The sequence below is a fragment of the Orbicella faveolata genome, unplaced genomic scaffold (assembly GCF_042242905.1).
Source record: "Orbicella faveolata isolate gen_17 unplaced genomic scaffold, um_ofav_v1 contig_15, whole genome shotgun sequence".
Lineage (NCBI taxonomy): Eukaryota > Metazoa > Cnidaria > Anthozoa > Scleractinia > Merulinidae > Orbicella > Orbicella faveolata.
Genome location: NW_028301542.1, coordinates 385,938 through 405,000, shown reverse-complemented (window position 1 = coordinate 405,000; position 19,063 = coordinate 385,938). Strand labels below are relative to the sequence as shown.

The 19,063-nt window shown below is 40.6% G+C and overlaps 1 protein-coding gene across 3 annotated transcripts in view; it reads right to left on the bottom strand.

Annotated features, from left to right (window-relative positions):
- LOC110069156 (uncharacterized) overlaps window positions 1-19,057 on the bottom strand; it is a 26,999-nt gene extending 7,942 nt beyond the window's left edge. Inside the window, exon 1 of one of the 3 annotated variants that reach the window (XM_020776627.2) lies at window positions 18,775-19,057. The gene's annotated coding sequence lies outside the window, so the exon portion shown is untranslated. Of the gene's footprint in view, window positions 1-5,344; window positions 5,868-18,774 lie in introns of those variants that run through there. The other 2 variants (XM_089287758.1, XM_020776626.2) reach the window with 2 other exon arrangements.
- Between the last annotated feature and the right edge of the window lie 6 nt (window positions 19,058-19,063).

The following is a 19,063-nucleotide window of genomic DNA, read 5'->3' as shown; positions in this document are numbered from 1 at the left end:
ATGTGAAGCTTGAATAAAATATACAACACGAGGAAACAAATCGACCGGTCTGTTCTAAAGTAACTGTTTCCATCGTCTTCCATAATTTTCAGGGTCTAAAATTAGCTAGGCCCCTTTTTCGAAAACTAAACCTAGTTATTTTTGTGCTCTAGGTAACCTGTTAAGAGATGTTTACGTTCAGCACGATTAAATTGAGATGTATGAAAACCTGTTCGAATGAGGTAGACCCAAAAGTACCCATGTCCCGTCGAGAAGTTGCTCAGTATAGGAAGAGGTTTTTAAATCCCAGAAAGCGACCATTAATACAATATCGGAACCTTACGATAGATTCTTAATTTTGTAGCAATGTGTAAAACGTTCGCGGTGAGTTTGGATCTATAGTATCAAGAGGTCGTTCAATTCGCCATGTTGGCTTCCATCAAAGCTAATTGAAACCGAACATCTACAACAATTTCCAATTTCCGTGGCTACTTAAACTCCCTATCAAATTGAATTGAATTATCGTTCGCTCAATTAAGACAACATTACTACTTGTAGCTCCTTCTTGAACAGTTCTCGGCTAGAAAGTATAACAAAGGCACATAATTTCCTGAATTTGCCGTCGAATCACTTTTTGTAGCTACTACAAATCTTCTGAGCAAACAATAGAAATACTGACGCCAATGTGAAGTACTGAGGACTCATACCAAAGCTTGTATATCCCCCAAACTGTGTTCAAACTGCCGAGTGTAACGCACTTTTAAATTCCTTTGGATTCCTAACAAAACCCACCCAAAAGAAACAAAATTACCAGGACAATATGCATATTATCCCAACAAAAAGTAAACAACTGCCGTTGTGACATCTTCATTTCATTTCAAATAATACTTTATTTATACTGAAATAATAAAACTTAAAGTGCACCTAACCCCAAAATTTTTTTTCGCTAGAACGAATCTAGTTATTATTTGAAATAGTTCTGCGAAAAAATTTTTGGATTCCGTTAAATCCTCGATTTTCTGTGTCACGACGAAATCTCGAAAATAGCTCCAAAACACCGCCATTTTGTTTCACGACCGAGTTTGAGGAGAATGGGTCCAGCGGCTCTTGTGACGTCTACCCAGGAAGGTTGGATATCTCACTTCCTCTCATCTCCTTCAGGATGGTGCAATACACATTCGAAAAGTGCGCAGAAACGCCTTCCAGAGGTGCTATCGGCTGTTGCAGCAATATTCCAGATTTAAAGAAAGGTATACTGTACAAGTTACTGGCGATGATCGGCTAATGGTGCAATAAAGACGTAAACGATGGTTGATTTTGTCGAACCGAAACAAGCGAATTGAATCTGTGAGAACCATTGAAGAACTGTCACTGGAATTTGTTCCGCAGACTTTCGAACGCTGTTTTCATAAATTTTCTGCTTAAAACTAACCAGCAATTTGTAGAAATACCACCGACAGCCTATATCTTCCAATCCCACAGTATTTATAACATAACCGGCAAAGTTGTGTGATCCAGTCATGATCAAGAAGCGTTATACTGATACGTAAATAGATCGCAACTGTACGCCGCTAACCAACACTTATTTCTCTTTCGATTTAGATGAAAGTCGAAGATTAATCCTCTAGAATTACATGATAACAAAATTGTTAGACTCACAGAGTTTTTCGAAGGTTTGGAAATCAGCAGTGTGACAAAGATTCCGTGCAATAGCGTCGAAAATATGACCGCGTAACATTATCTGCGGACCGCTTAGGGAACACATCCTTTTCGCTTATCCGACGAATTTCACTGCAAACTTTGAGAACAATTTACATTGGTTATTTGGAGTTATGACTTAAAACGTGTGACAATGTGAAATCGGTAATTGTATGAAATGTTTCCTTCCGCCTTGCTTCCCGCAGCTTCAAAAATACAGGTCCAAACAATACGATTTTCAATCGATCGAAGCCAATGTTTTGGAGGTCATCAAGTCTCGAAAACTGCAACACGTACGTCGCTCTTATAAACATGAAGCATTCAACTGAAAGTAAAACACAAACTGGATTTAACAGAACCTTGACAAAATACATTCTCGGTAAGGACAAATGTAAACGGGCTATAAACACGCGTGGGAATCTTATGTTTAGTTGACGAAATTACCGTCCAAAGCAGTCCTTGAGTTTTCTTTCCTGCTGTTCGTTTCCCTGCTCCTCCACTTCGTATCTAGCTTTCCATTCCTAATATACAAGCAGCTCGTCCGCAAAGACGTCTTCCCCGTCGTCGCTTGAAATATTGCAAATTGCTCTCAAAGCTCTAAGCAGTGAGTTCACAGTTGTCGAACGTGCTCGATCAAAGTTTATTTCGGAGCCTTCCGAATCGAAACTTAACTCTGACTCCAGTGACGAAAAAGAAATGATTCTGAGACAAAACTTGGACGTTTTAGTCCCAAAATACATCGGAACGATTAGTTTTGCATTCTATTTTCTCGAGCAAATACAGTGAGTTGACTGAGGCGCTATTGTGTTTGGTTCCTGGGTAGACGTCATCAGGTACCGCCGCCCCAGACTCCCTAAAACGCGGTCGTGAAACACTTAATCGCGACTTTGAAAGGGCATAGAAAATCGAGGATTCAACCAAATTCAAAAATTTCTTCGCCCAAATGCTTCAAATAAAGTCTAGATTTGTTTTAGCAAAAAAAAAATTTGGGGGTTAGGTGCACTTTAATTATATTGTTACTTGTTCGTGTATGTTTATTTTCATCAAACTATAGAAGAATTTACATTGCCAAGACCCTATGTTATGAAAAAGTATAAGGAACCATCTGAGAAGCAAAACCTAAAAAAACACTATAACATTTTGTATGCATTTACTTTATATCTAGATGCTGCTTTGTTATGAAAAAGCATAACCATTTGAGAAGCAAAGTCTTTAAAAAACACTATAACATTTTTGTTTGCAAACTTTATAACTAGATGCCACTGATTTGATTTTGCAATGCATATGTCATCCGCTTTTCGACGTTTAGCATAACAACAAAACTGCCTCAGGGCCCTCTGGCACAAAACACGACAAACAAGCAACCAAATTAAAAATGTGCAAGAGCTTTGGATCCTGCTTTGGACCCTAGTCTAGGTACAAATTCGTTGTCTTCCAAATATATCATCTCGACTACAGTAAATTTTCACTATCGTGATCTCCGAGTCTGCCTGTCTTAAATTGTTATCTCAAACAGAAATTTACGACTCTTGGGTGTTCTTGTTCAGTCATCTATGACTGAATATTTTTGAAATCCCACTTCTTTAAGTTTGTTTTCCTTTAAATGTTGGTAGTAGTGCGAGGCTACTATTTAAAAAGGCTATAGGCTTGGATTCACCTTGGCTAGATTTCCCAAGAACTAGATAAATTGATCCATCTACCGGCTGTAGTTATCAAACAAGGAAAACTACAGCATGCTGTTCACGATATCAAATTAATTTAGAAATCATGAAATGGACCAGAACAGGATAAACTGACACTGACTTATAAAGACACTTGGTCATTCCAAGTTTTAAGAGCTACTGCAAGTGTTCAATATAAAAAAAGAATAACGTAAAGATCTTAACGTAACGACCCTTCGAAAACAGAGAAATACCATGATTTCATGCTTCTTCTTGAAATCGACGAGAAGCAACCCAGCGAAAGTAATCGCCCTCCTCCAAAAGTACGGGGAGACTCAAAAATGCAGCAGAATCTAAAGCTTAGGCCGGAAAGTAACAGTATAAGTTTTAACGTACAATCTAGCATGCCTTTGTTCTGAATTAAGGTCTTGAAACATCTCGTGTTGTTGACAAATGTTAATACACAAAATATTTGCCTCGGGCTCAAAATAGCGTTTTGTGCGAATGATCAGTTGAATTCGAGTTTTCGATTGCCAATGTTGAAGTTTCTTCTTTTTTAAATTGACTAAGTTAAAATACACTAGAGCCTGAATACTTCATAAATATAACAAAACCCATAAATCCAAAGAACAATTTTAGGCTTGGCCAGCCTGTGAAGCGTGTACTGACACAACAAGAGGGTACTAATCGATCGGTCTGTCTTACGGTTGATTGTTTTCATCGTCTTCCATAATTTTGGTCCCTACCACTATATTTCCAAAACTTAACGTAGTTATTTCTGTGCTCTATCTTACCTGTTGTGGACATGTTTATATTTGACACGATTGAATTGAGATGTATCATCCCATGAAAACCTGTTCGAATGAGGTAGACCCAAAAGTACCCACGTCCTGTCGAGAAGTAGCTCAGTACAGAGACAGGTGTTTGAATCCATGAAAATAACTAGGAGTGTAATAATGTCGGAATTTAACAATAGATCCTTAATTTTTTAAGCAATTTGTAAAAACGTGGCTTCGATCAAAACTGATCAAAACCGACCATCTACGACAATTTCCACAGAAAAACAATCATAGGTATCCAGTAGAAAACAGGGTGGTCTGAAAACATCCATTTCGTAAATAGAAAGATTTCCAATGTATGCCTACGGTTCTAAATTCAGACCAATTGGTGACTTATTCTGACTGTCATTTCTTAATATTCCTTGCTCAATTCAGAGCAGCACAACACTCTAACTAGTTCCGTCTTTCTAGAGAGTAAAACAGACTTGTTCCGTTTCCGTCTTTAGAAAGTACAACAAATGCACTTAATATCGTACATTTGTGGTCGATTCGCTGTTCAGCAGAAAAGTATACTCTGGCGGTTTTTCAGTTAGGTTGAGCCAATGTGGAGTACATTCACATTTGTCTAGTGGTCAGACAGTTAAGGTATTTTCGTCATTTTCGTGTGGTTGCCTGAAATAATAAATTTAACTCTCGGTTTCACGCGGGTTTTTCGTGCTATTGTTATACACATCTCGAGCATGTTCTGTATTTGTATAGTCCATTACACGTCACAACGTTCTGCTCGCCGGCTACAGAATGGAGGTAGAAACAATTATTCCTTTCTTAAGATCTAGCATCTCGTAAAGAATTTGTTACGTACTGTTATAGGATCGGTCATGATGATAATCGTCCTACTAGTAGGGCGGTTTCGGTTTTGAAGAAAACCAAAACTGGTTGTGGATTCGAAGGAACAAAAATATGGCGGTTTGAGTCCCTCTGAAGACGAGGCCGACCCAAAACAACGGGAGGATAATGATTTAGGAAGAAAGGCGCGCAGATGGGTGGCAGTCAGGGGCGACTGCAAGTCAGAGCTGTAGCAATAAATTGAATTGGGTGGAAAGAGAATGTAAAGCCTTATGTGCCTTATGGCACGGAGAGATATAGCTATACATATAGGTAGGTAATGGCTTTGACATGAATCGTTTGCTTGTTGAATATCGTGTGTGCTTGCTCGATAGTTCTAACCTGAATAAAGGGAGCTAGAAATCCTTAGACAAGTCTCCTCTGCATATCCTTCTCCCAATCCGGCGGCGTTAAAACTAGAGTTTAATCGAGATCCAAGGTTCAGACAAGACACATCTGAGAAATGCCGGCTGACACATCTGAGAAATGCTGACAATAGATATTGTGTCGTCATATCTCTTCAGACCCCTTATTGGCTTGTTTATGGATTTGTTTTCCTTCACCGAAGCATTTCGCGAGAGTTCTACATTTATTTTATCACGACAACTGTGTAATCTTCAGTGTGCCCCGGCTTATTCCCTTTATGCGCGAAAAGCCAAATATTCGGGCCCGAATTCGCTCGAATACGGATCGGCGCACGCCGCGTATGCCGCAATGTTCTGACGTATTCGATTGCGGCTGACTCGAAATACACCTGGAATATTCTAGAGGAATCCGGCCTGTTTTTCCGTATTCAAATTTTATACTCGTGAATGACTCGAAGTGTTCGATAAATCATACGGGCCACGTTTTGGTAGATTAATAGGGAGCTTACGAATCGACGACTTTTGCACGACGCCGCCGTTAGATTGCGTGACATGCTCACTGCGCATGCGTTTCTGAGCACTTCCCAGCTTCGCGCCAAAGTCGACGACGTTGGTGAGAGCGATTTGCCGGCGTCTTGGAAACAGGAGGCCGTGAGGTTAGTTTTCAAAGTTTTCTCTCGATACTTCGGGTATTTTTGCCAGATAATTTAAGTATCACATTAGGGGCATGTCCTTGATGTTTGATTTTAATTTTATCTGCCTGTTTTCGTTCAAGAAACGACCTTCTACAGTGCCATGGCGAACGCTATGAGTTCAACCAACACTGAAAGCGGTCAAAGCACGACACGGTGTGAATGAAAAGCAAATTGCTGTATGAAAAATCTTTCATTTTAATCACGCTTCACTGAAATATAAGACATTTTTTGGTGTACAATGAATTTGAAAGGACTAAAAGGTTTTAGCATTCGTGTCGACAGTTAGAAACAAGGACTAGACAGCTCAACTAGAGAGCTAGGCGATTTTTTCCTCTGTTGTTTTGAGTGGTCTTATAGCCAGCCTAATCTTTTAGAACCCAAATTTTTCTCGACGTACAGCTGCGCTTTCTTTTCTGCCATGCTAGCACATTTTGTTGGTCTGTCTTGAGTATTTTTTTTCTCGAGCTCCTGAGACAATAAAAATTTGACGGTCGCGCATAAACGTCGTCGTCTTTACTGCGAATCGTAAATTCAAATTTCTACAGGACGACGACGCGAGACTATAAGGTGACCCAACGGCGCCGTCGTCCGAAAGTCGTCGATTCGTAAGCTCCCTAATGTTGCATTAGATGTTCTTCGAAGATATAGTGATCATGTATGACTCGAACATTTTTTAATACTCTCAGTTGTTCGAGAGTTTGCGACTGGAACACGAGATGCACGACGCCATTTCTGACGTAAACGTCTTCGAATACTATTGAATACGTCAAGTATGCTCTAATTTTCGAGAATCGCACGCTATGAATACGAAAGTTATGTCACATTTTTCACAGCCAATAATGTCTTGCGTCGTCAAGAACGGGCTTTATGTAGGTAATATACACTACCGCGTACTTCAGTCAGACAACACGCTAGTGTTCGAAGCGTACGACTGGAACACGAGACTCATGCGAAGTATGAAACGTGTTCATGTTTGAATACGGAGGCATACGTGAGGTTTTAAGGTATCCTAAACCACACACTTGAACTGTTCTGTGGTGTTCGACTGGAACACGAGACTAATGCGAAGTATGAAACGTGTTCATGTTTGAATAATGAGGCATACGTGAGGTTTTAAGGTATTCTAAACGACAAAATTCAAGAGTTCTGTGGTGTTCGACTGGGACACGACACTCATGCGAAGTATGAAACGTGTTCATGTTTGAAGACTGAGGCATATGTGAGGTTTTAAGGTATTCAAAACGACACACTATAACATTTTTGTTTGCAAACTTTATAACTAGATGCCATTGATTTGATTTTGCAATGCATATGTCATCCGCTTTTCGACGTTTAGCATAACAACAAAACTGCCTCAGGGCCCTCTGGCACAAAACACGACAAACAAGCAACCAAATTAAAAATGTGCAAAAGCTTTGGATCCTGCTTTGGACTCTAGTCTAGGTACAAATTCGTTGTCTTCCAAATATATCATCTCGACTACAGTAAATTTTCACTATCGTGATCTCTGCCTGTCTTAAATTGTTATCTCAAACAGAAATTTACGACTCTTAGGTGTTCTTGTTCAGTCATCTATGACTGAATATTTTTGAAATCCCACTTCTTTAAAGTGCACCTAACCCGAAAAATTTTTTTTTCGCTAAAACAAATCTAGACTTTATTTGAAGCATTTGGGCGAAGAAATTTTTGAATTTGGTTGAATCCTCGATTTTCTATGCCCTTTCAAAGTCGCGATTAAGTGTTTCACGACCGCGTTTTAGGGAGTCTGGGGCGGCGGTACCTGATGACGTCTACCCAGGAACCAAACACAATAGCGCCTCAGTCAACTCACTGTATTTGCTCGAGAAAATAGAACGCAAAACTAACCGTTCCGATGTATTTTGGGACTAAAACATCCAAGTTTTGTCTCAGAATCATTTCTTTTTCGTCACTGGAGTCAGAATTAAGTTTCGATTCGGAAGGCTCCGAAATAAACTTTGATCGAGCACGTTCGACAACTGTGAACTCACTGCTTAGAGCTTTGAGAGCAATTTGCAATATTTCAAGCGACGACGGGGAATACGTCTTTGTGGACGAGCTGCTTGTATATTGGGAATGGAAAGCTAGATACGAAGTGGAGGAGTAGGCAAACGAACAGCAGGAAAGAAAACTCAAGGACTGCTTTGGATGGTAATTTCGTCAACTAAACATAAGATTCCCACGCGTGTTTATAGCCCGTTTACATTTGTCCTTACCGAGAATGTATTTTGTCAAGGTTCTGTTAAATCCAGTTTGTGTTTTACTTTCAGTTGAATGCTTCATGTTTATAAGAGCGACGTACGTGTTGCAGTTTTCGAGACTTGATGACCTCCAAAACATTGGCTTCGATCGATTGAAAATCGTATTGTTTGGACCTGTATTTTTGAAGCTGCGGGAAGCAAGGCGGAAGGAAACATTTCATATAATTACCGATTTCACATTGTCACACGTTTTAAGTCGTAACTCCAAATAACCAATGTAAATTGTTCTCAATGTTTGCAGTGAAATTCGTCGGATAAGCGAAAAGGATGTGTTCCCTAAGCGGTCCGCAGATAATGTTACGCGGTCATATTTTCGACGCTATTGCACAGAATCTTTGTCGCACTGCTGATTTCCAAACCTTCGAAAAACTCTGTGAGTCTAACAATTTTGTTATCATGTAATTCTAGAGGATTAATCTTCGACTTTCATCTAAATCGAAAGAGAAATAAGTGTTGGTTAGCGGCGTACAGTTGCGATCTATTTACATATCAGTATAACGCTTCTTGATCATGACTGGATCACACAACTTTGCCGGTTATGTTATAAATACTGCGGGATTGGAAGATATAGGTTTTAGGTAGTATTTCTACAAATTGCTGGTTAGCTTTAAGCAGAAAATTTATGAAAATAGCGTTCGAAAGTCTGCGGAACAAATTCCAGTGAGAGTTCTTCAATGTTTCTCACAGATTCAGTTCGCTTGTTTCGGTTCGACAAAATCAACCATCGTTTACGTCTTTATTGCACCATTAGCCGATCATCGTCAGTAAATTGTACAGTATATCACCTCTGGAAGGCGTTTCTGCGCACTTATCGAATGTGTATTGCACCATCCTGAAGGCAATGAGAGGAAATGAGATATCCAACCTTCCTGGGTAGACGTCACAAGAGCCGCTGGACCCATTCTCCTCAAACTCGGTCGTGAAACAAAATGGCGGTGTTTTGGAGCTATTTTCGAGATTTCGTCGTGACACAGAAAATCGAGGATTTAACGGAATTCAAAAATTTTTCGCAGAACTATTTCAAATAATAAGTAGATTCGTTCTAGCGGAAAAAAAATTTCGGGGTTAGGTGCACTTTAAGTTTGTTTTCCTTTAAATGTTGGTAGTAGTGCGAGGCTACTATTTAAAAAGGCTATAGGCTTGGATTCACCTTGGCTAGATTTCCCAAGAACTAGATAAATTGATCCATCTACCGGCTGTAGTTATCAAACAAGGAAAACTACAGCATGCTGTTTACGATATCAAATTAATTTAGAAATCATGAAATGGACCAGAACAGGATAAACTGACACTGACTTATTAAGACACTTGGTCATTCCAAGTTTTAAGAGCTACTGCAAGTGTTCAATATAAAAAAAGAATAACGTAAAGATCTTAACGTAACGACCCTTCGAAAACAGAGAAATACCATGATTTCATGCTTCTTCTTGAAATCGACGAGAAGCAACCCAGCGAAAGTAATCGCCCTCCTCCAAAAGTACGGGGAGACTCAAAAATGCAGCAGAATCTAAAGCTTAGGCCGGAAAGTAACAGTATAAGTTTTAACGTACAATCTAGCATGCCTTTGTTCTGAATTAAGGTCTTGAAACATCTCGTGTTGTTGACAAATTTTAATACACAAAATATTTGCCTCGGGCTCAAAATAGTGTTTTGTGCGAATGATCAGTTGAATTCGAGTTTTCGATTGCCAATGTTGAAGTTTCTTCTTTTTTAAATTGACTAAGTTAAAATACACTAGAGCCTGAATACTTCATAAATATAACAAAACCCATAAATCCAAAGAACAATTTTAGGCTTGGCCAGCCTGTGAAGCGTGTACTGACACAACAAGAGGGTACTAATCGATCGGTCTGTCTTACGGTTGATTGTTTTCATCGTCTTCCATAATTTTGGTCCCTACCACTATATTTCCAAAACTTAACGTAGTTATTTCTGTGCTCTATCTTACCTGTTGTGGACATGTTTATATTTGACACGATTGAATTGAGATGTATCATCCCATGAAAACCTGTTCGAATGAGGTAGACCCAAAAGTACCCACGTCCTGTCGAGAAGTAGCTCAGTACAGAAACAGGTGTTTGAATCCATGAAAATAACTAGGAGTGTAATAATGTCGGAATTTAACAATAGATCCTTAATTTTTTAAGCAATTTGTAAAAACGTGGCTTCGATCAAAGCTGATCAAAACCGACCATCTGCAACAATTTCCATTGAAAAATAAGCATGGGTATTCAGTAGAAAACAGGGTGGTCAGAAAACATCCATTTCGTAAATAGAAAGATTTCCAATGTATGCCTACGGTTCTAAATTCAGACCAATTGGTGACTTATTCTGACTGTCATTTCTTAATATTCCTTGCTCAATTCAGAGCAGCACAACACTCTAACTAGTTCCGTCTTTCTAGAGAGTAAAACAGACTAGTTCCGTTTCCGTCTTTAGAAAGTACAACATACATACGTACATTTGTACATTTGTGGTCGATTCGCTGTCCAGCAGAAAAGTATACTCTGGCGATTTTTCAGTTAGGTTAAGCCAATGTGGAGTACATTCACATTTATCTAGTGGTCAGACAGTTAAGGTATTTTCGCGTGGTTGCCGGGAATCATAAATTTAACTCTCGGTTTCACTAGGGTTGGTAACGCTACCTGACAAATAGGGGCGTCTGACATATAGGGGCGCTATATCAAAATACCAAAAGTTTATCATTACCTCTGCATGGTTAATGTGTCACACTACCAATAAATGGTTTGTGTTAAAATGACAGCTTTTGACTTCTAGTCAGTAGCGACTATTAGAGGAAGGAAAAGACTAATAATAAATCGGTTTGCTGAGCTGAGGTTCGAAGAATGGAGGTGTCAAGAAATCTAGATTCACTAGATCCACAAATTTTCTAAGTCTCAGTATGAATAATGTGGAGCATTTTTCAGGATTTCGTAATTCTTAAGAGATCTATAAATGGCTGAAGTCTCCTACACGTATTGCGACTCAAGTTGAATGGGGCGATCTGTTTCTGAAATTGTTACAGAATTCATCCAAATAACTTAAGCCACGCGCGGATCTGGGCTGTTAGGTTTTGGTGAATTCATAAATGCTTCATGTTTTCAAAATTGATTAATTTATCTCGTAGTCTCTTTCGCAGCCGTTATTGCGAAGGAATCTGCATCGTATCTATGACGGGAAAAATACAATACTGATCGTTTTCAATGTCACGCAATAAAAAAATAAATACAACACCAATACAGTACCAGTGGATAAAGTCAAGAAATAGATAAAGAAGATCATTATTTTTCTTAGTGTTAGGTCTTTGCGTTTTCCCAGACTTAAGACATTCGTATAACTGTTTCGCACGAAATTACGGAGCTCACAGTATGGAAACGCCGTGTTGGAATACTTTCGTGGTCAACCAATATGGCGGCCGGAAATAATCTGGAGCTTATTTTCGCTATCTAGGCTACTGATTATCTGTATTGAAAAAAGGAGCATTTACAATTAAGCACTTTTCCTAATGCTCTAACTTCTAAAAAGGCTAAATAACTTGAGATAGTTATATATTTTTCTACAAACGCGATCGTAACTCCGTGTCACGCTCAACTGCCATCAAAATACGCGTGGTTGAAGTGTAAACAGATATAAATTAACCGTCTCTTATGCCTGGCTCTCAAGTTTTGTTTTACGTGCACGTATTTAGAGAGGTAAGATTGGAGATATTAATAATTCCCATTTACGGCAAACAGCATATATTAATGTTTGGGCATTTCTCTTGTATACTTCACGCACCTGACATATAGGGGTACATGACAAATAGGGGCATCTGACATATAGGGGCATCTGACATATAGGGGCGTCTGACATATAGGGGCACATGACATATAGGGGCATCTGACATATAGGGGCATCTGACAAATAGGGGCGTCTGACATATAGGGGCATCTGACATATAGGGGCGTCTGACAAATAGGGGCGTCTTACAAATAGGAGCATCTGACATATAGGGGGATCTAACAAATAGGGGCATCTGACATATAGGGGCGTCTGACATATAGGTGCATCTGACAAATAGGGGCACATGACATATAGGGGCATCTGACATATAGGGGCATCTGACAAATAGGGGCGTCTGACATATAGGGGCATCTGACATATAGGGGCATCTGACATATAGGGGCGTCTTACAAATAGGTGCATCTGACAAATAGGGGCATCTGACATATAGGGGAATCTGACATATAGGGGCACATGACATATAGGGGCATCTGACATATAGGGGCATCAGGCAAATAGGGTCTTCTGACATATAGGGGGATCTAACAAATAGGGGCATCCGACATATACGGGCGTCTAACATATAGGGGCATCTGACAAATAGGGGCACATGACATATAGGGGCATCTGACATATAGGGGCATCTGACAAATAGGGGCGTCTGACATATAGGGGCGTCTGACATATAGGGGCGTCTGACATATAGGGGCACATGACATATAGGGGCATCTCACATATAGGGGCATCTGACGATTAGGGGCATCTGACAAATAGGGGCATCTGACATATCGGGGCGTCTGACATATAGGAGTGTGAGATATTGGCGATGCTGGTTTCTAAGAGTTGATCGGACATCATAGTTTTTTTCTACAAATGTATTCTGTTGCCATTCATTATCTTTTGAAAGTGGACACTCTCGTAAGCGGACAGCTCTAGTTACTACCGCCGTCACAAAACCCTGTTTGAACACCCATACAAACTCTGTATTGAGTAATTCCCGCCAACGGAAGCTTTATGTGAAAATTCTCTCATTTATATCTCGCGCGCCTTCCAGCTACTGTACTTAGCTCATGCTCACCCATATTACATTTGAAACTGAGACAATTTCTGATCTTTTACTTTGTGTGAAAAAGTTTCTCATTTCAATCATTCGCCCTCTCTAAACTGTACTTAGCTTGTTTTTCCCATCAAAACGGGGCCCATTTACGCTGGAAAGACAATTACGGTTTTTTTACTTTTTGTGAAAGAGTCTCCCATTTCAATCATTCGCTCTCTGCACAATCTACTTAGCTAACGCTTCCCCATGAAAACGGGGCCCATTTACATTTGGAAGATAATTACGGATTTTTTACTTTGTGTGAGTCACATTTCAATCAATCGCCCTATATAAGCTGTACTTAGCTAGTGCTCCCCGTGAAAACGGGGCCCATTTTCATTTGAAAGACAAGTACCGTACGGATTTTTTACTTTGTGTTAAAAAGGAAGGAGGCAACAACAGGAAGGAGGGAATGACTGTGGTTTATTTGCAATCGTCTTTGCGACATTGCTGTGCGTGGGACGAGATCCAGCGAGAGAGCGTTTTGATCAAAAAGTCATGCGTCAAGAGTTACTTAAGAGCTTCGAAGAAGAAGACATGGCTTTGTTCGTCGAGAAAGCCTGCAGCACTTCCAAAAAAAGACACGGATATTCTTTATGAGTGGCGCTGTTTTGTTCACGCCACTGTAGAATGCCTGAGGATGGCAATGAGATGGTGCTATGTATTTCCTGCAAACGTTGGTTTCACGGTAAGTGCGAAATGGGTAATTTTAACAATCCACAGTGGCGGTACAAACCGTGCCAAGATGTCTTCGAAAGGGAGCAAAAGAAGGAAACTGAAAGGAAAAAAAAAAACGAAGGCAAAGTGCAGCAACTACGTCGTGTGGCAGCAAATTACCCAGTAGAAAGTAAGCGCGTTCAAGAGCTGTACACGGCAATTGCTGGAATTTACGAAGACTTTCCTTTCCCAGATGGCAAAACTCACATCGGATGCATGTCTGCTGAAGACCACGCAAGCGTAACGAAAGACAGGACTAGGAAGCTTGGTTGTACGCATTATCTCCACACCCCTAAGTACGACTTCTTCATTGTCATCTTTTACGAAGAGTTAGAGACAGATGCATCATTTTTGAGTGTTGTCATACACGAAATGGCACACAGTGAACAAGGTGCAATTTCTACATCTCAACAACCTCACGGTAAATTATTCAAAAAGATTGGAAAACGTCTTATCCAGTGTGTAAAAAGTAAACAGGCCGAATTACCAAAACCTTACAGTAATGTAGAAATAAACGAGGTCACTGTTCTTAGGGCAAAGTGTTAAGGGTTTCCCTCCTTTTTAGCATTATCTTGATGTATGTAGTAAAGACATGCCTACTGTTGAGAAGAACAGCAGAATGCCGAAAACGCGGAAAAGTGTACATAGCTGACTCCTGAGTTGCTTAATTAGCCTTCAGTTGAGAAGAACAGCAGAATAGTGCTGACTCCTGAAGTTTTTTCATTAGCATTCAGTTGAGAAGAACAGCATACTTGATCACACTTTAAAAGCATTGCAATGGTGAGTGACCAAGACCGTCCAACCATTCCGCATGATGGATCATGCTCGCCTGCCATGACTTGCATGTAAGAGGAAAGACATGTTTCACGGGCAAGGAAAAACAAATCGAAAAGTTCAATTTCAAATTGTCTTTCTTTCAGGTAAGCAAGACCTCGAAAATGTCGGGAGTCCAAGCGCGTGAAAGTAAGAATATGTTAAAGTTATTTTAGGCAATGCAGCACTAATCAATGTAGTAGTTTAAATTATAGCAATGTTGATTCAACTTTCTGGCACTGAAGTAGAATACAATGCCCCTATTTGTAAGACGCCCCTATTTGTCTGATGCCCCTATTTGTCAGATGACCCTATTTGTCAGATGCCCCTATATGTCAGATGCCCCTATTTGTCAGACGCCCATATTTGTCAGATGCCCCCATATGCCAGATGCACCTATTTGTATGACGCCCCTCTTTGTCACACGCCCCTATATGTCAGACGCCCCTATTTGTCAGATGCACCTATCTGTCAGACACCCCTATTTGTCAGATGCCCCTACTTGTCCGATGCCCCTAATTTTCAGACGCCCCTATTTGTCAGACGCCCCTATTTGTCAGATGCTCCTATTTGTCAGATGCCCCTATATGTCAGACGCTCCTATATGCCAGATGCACCTATTTGTAAGACGCCCCTATTTGTCACACGCCCCTATATGTCAGACGCCCCTATTTGTCAGACGCCCCTATTTGTCAGATGCCCCTATTTGTCAGATGCCCCTATATGTCAGACGCTCCTATATGCCAGATGCCCCTATTTGTAAGACGCCCCTATTTGTCACACGCCCCTATATGTCAGACGCCCCTATTTGTCAGATGCCCCTATATGTCAGACGCTCCTATATGCCAGATGCCCCTATTTGTAAGACGCCCCTATTTGTCAGACGCTCCTATATGTCAGACGCCCCTATTTGTCACACGCCCCTATATGTCAGATGCCCCTATTTGTCAGATGCCCCTATTTCTCAGATGCACCTATTTGTAAGACGCCCCTATATGTCAGATGCCCCTATATGTCAGATGCCCCTATTTGTCAGACACCCCTATTTGTCAGATGCCCCTATTTCTCAGATGCCCCTATTTCTCAGATGCCCCTATTTGTCAGATGCCCCTATATGTCAGACGCTCCTATATGCCAGATGCCCCTATTTGTAAGACGCCCCTATTTGTCACACGCCCCTATATGTCAGACGCCCCTATTTGTCAGACGCCCCTATTTGTCAGATGCCCCTATTTGTCAGATGCCCCTATATGTCAGACGCTCCTATATGCCAGATGCCCCTATTTGTAAGACGCCCCTATTTGTCACACGCCCCTATATGTCAGACGCCCCTATTTGTCAGATGCCCCTATATGTCAGACGCTCCTATATGCCAGATGCCCCTATTTGTAAGACGCCCCTATTTGTCAGACGCCCCTATATGTCAGACGCCCCTATTTGTCACACGCCCCTATATGTCAGATGCCCCTATTTGTCAGATGCCCCTATTTCTCAGATGCACCTATTTGTAAGACGCCCCTATATGTCAGATGCCCCTATATGTCAGATGCCCCTATATGTCAGATGCCCCTATTTGTCAGACACCCCTATTTGTCAGATGCCCCTATTTCTCAGATGCCCCTATTTCTCAGATGCCCCTATTTGTCAGATGCCCCTATATGTCAGACGCTCCTATATGCCAGATGCCCCTATTTGTAAGACGCCCCTATTTGTCACACGCCCCTATATGTCAGACGCCCCTATTTGTCAGATGCCCCTATATGTCAGACGCTCCTATATGCCAGATGCCCCTATTTGTAAGACGCCCCTATTTGTCACACGCCCCTATATGTCAGATGCCCCTATATGTCAGACGCCCCTATTTGTCACATGCCCCTATATGTCAGACGCCCCTATTTGTCACACGCCCCTATATGTCAGACGCCCCTATTTGTCAGATGCCCCTATATGTCAGACGCCCCTATTTGTCACACGCCCCTATATGTCAGATGCCCCTATTTGTCAGATGCCCCTATTTCTCAGATGCACCTATTTGTAAGACGCCCCTATATGTCAGCTGCCCCTATATGTCAGATGCCCCTATATGTCAGATGCCCCTATTTGTCAGACACCCCTATTTGTCAGATGCCCCTATATGTCAGACGCCCCTATTTGTCAGATGCCCCTATTTGTCAGATGCCCCTATATGTCAGACGCCCCTATTTGTCAGATGCCCCTATTTGTCAGACACCCCTATTTGTCAGATGCCCCTATATGTCAGACGCCCCTATTTGTCAGATGCCCCTATTTGTCAGATGCCCCTATATGTCAGATGCCCCTATTTGTCAGACGCCCCTATTTGTCAGATGCCCCTATATGTCAGACGCCCCTATTTGTCAGATGTCTCGAATTTTACCCCTCTAAATACGTGTACGTAGACAAAACTTGAGAGCCAAGCATAAGAGATGGTAAATTTATATCTGTTTACAATTCAAACAGAGTATTTTGATGGCAGTGGAGCGTGACATGGAGCTACGATCGCGTTTGTAGAAAAATATATAACTATCTCAAGTTTTTTAGCCTTTTTAGAAGTTGGAGCATTAGGAAATGTGCTTAATTGCAAATGCTCGTTTGTTCAATACAGATAATCGATCGCCTAAATAGCTAAAGTAAGTTCCAGATGTTTAAAATATTTCCGGCCGCCATATTTAGTTGACCACGAAGGTAATCCAACACGGCGTTTCCGTACTGTGGGCTCCGTAAAGTTCTGTGAAAAATTTATACGAATGTCTTAAGTTTGGGAAAACGCAAAGACCTAACACTAAGAAAAATAATGATCTTCTTTATCTATTTCTTGACTTTATCCACTAGTACTGTATTGGTGTTGTATTTATTTTTTTATTGCGTGACATTGAAAACGATCAGTATTTTATTTTTCCCGTCATAGATACGATGCAGATTCCTTCGCAATAAAGGCTGCGAAAGAGACTACGCGATAAATTAATCAATTTTGAAAACATGAAGCATTTATGAATTCACCAAAACCTAACAGCCCAGATCCGCGCGTGGCTTAAGTTATTTGGATGAATTCTGTAACAATTTCAGAAACAGATCGCCCCATTCAAATGAAAGTTTAGTGAACTTGAGTCGCAATACATGTAGGAGACTTCGGCCATTTATGACTCTCTTAAGAATTATGAAATCCTGAAAAATATTCCGAATTTAGAAAGTTTAGGACTTAACAAATACTGACAAAGAAAGCATTCGTTGTAGTGGATGTAGATGGATCTTTCTTCAGTGGATCTAGATGGATCTTTCTCGACACCTCCATTCTTCGAACCTCAACTCAGCGAACCAATTCATTGTTAGTCTTTTCCTTCCCCCAGAAGTCAAAAGCTGTCGTTTTAACACTTTTATAAGTCCAAAGCTGTCATTTTAAACCTTTTATTAGTAGTGTGACACATTAACCATGCAGAGGTAATGATAAACTTTTGGTATTTTGATATAGCGCCCCTATATGTCAGACGCCCCTATATGTCAGACGCCCCTATTTGTCAGGTAGCGTTACCAACGCCGTGACTTATATTGACTGGCCTAGTGCTAGAGGGTCAGTCAAGCATAATCTACCTGATTTCAAGCGTTCTTTTTTACACATATATTATATATAATAGGAAAATTAACGAAAAGTCAATAAGATAAAATGAGAGGAAATGTAATTGTTTGTGGAAAAGTGACGGGTTATATTAGATTAACTTTCTTTAGGTACGCTTTTTCTCGTTAAAAACCGCAACTAAAGGTCAAACTACCCGCTTCCTGAATGCATTGGTGAAATATTTTTCTAATCAAATAAGGCTTTCAAGAACAAGGTCAAAGCTTTCGGTCTCTGTTCTAAAGATCTTTTTCAATTTCTTTCAGGAAAAGAAAAAGAAAATGCTCTTAGCGACAGCGCCCTCGTAAGGTCTCACATGAATGGCTCGATACCCTTTAAGGGAGCAATAAAACAAAAAACAGCAACAATGTCCCTAGCGCTAAAACAATAACAGTTGCTACAATAATTCAACAATACCAGCTTACGAGGGCTGCTACACTTCTTTGCAACAGAGGTTGATCACTGCCGCCTGTCGCTTCTGTGACGTATTCCTCGAGTTTCTTGTCTCCTCATCCTAGGCTCCCCTCTGCCTGATCCACTTCCCGAATTTCATCGCTTTAGAAATAGACAATAAGTGGATCTGAAATTTCTACAAGCATTTTACATTACTGTCAACCCAGATATGTATTTCAAGGGGTGGTAGGAAGACTAAACAGAGCACAGTACTTTACAGCTTGTTTCATTTTCTTTCAGTCACGGTCAGACC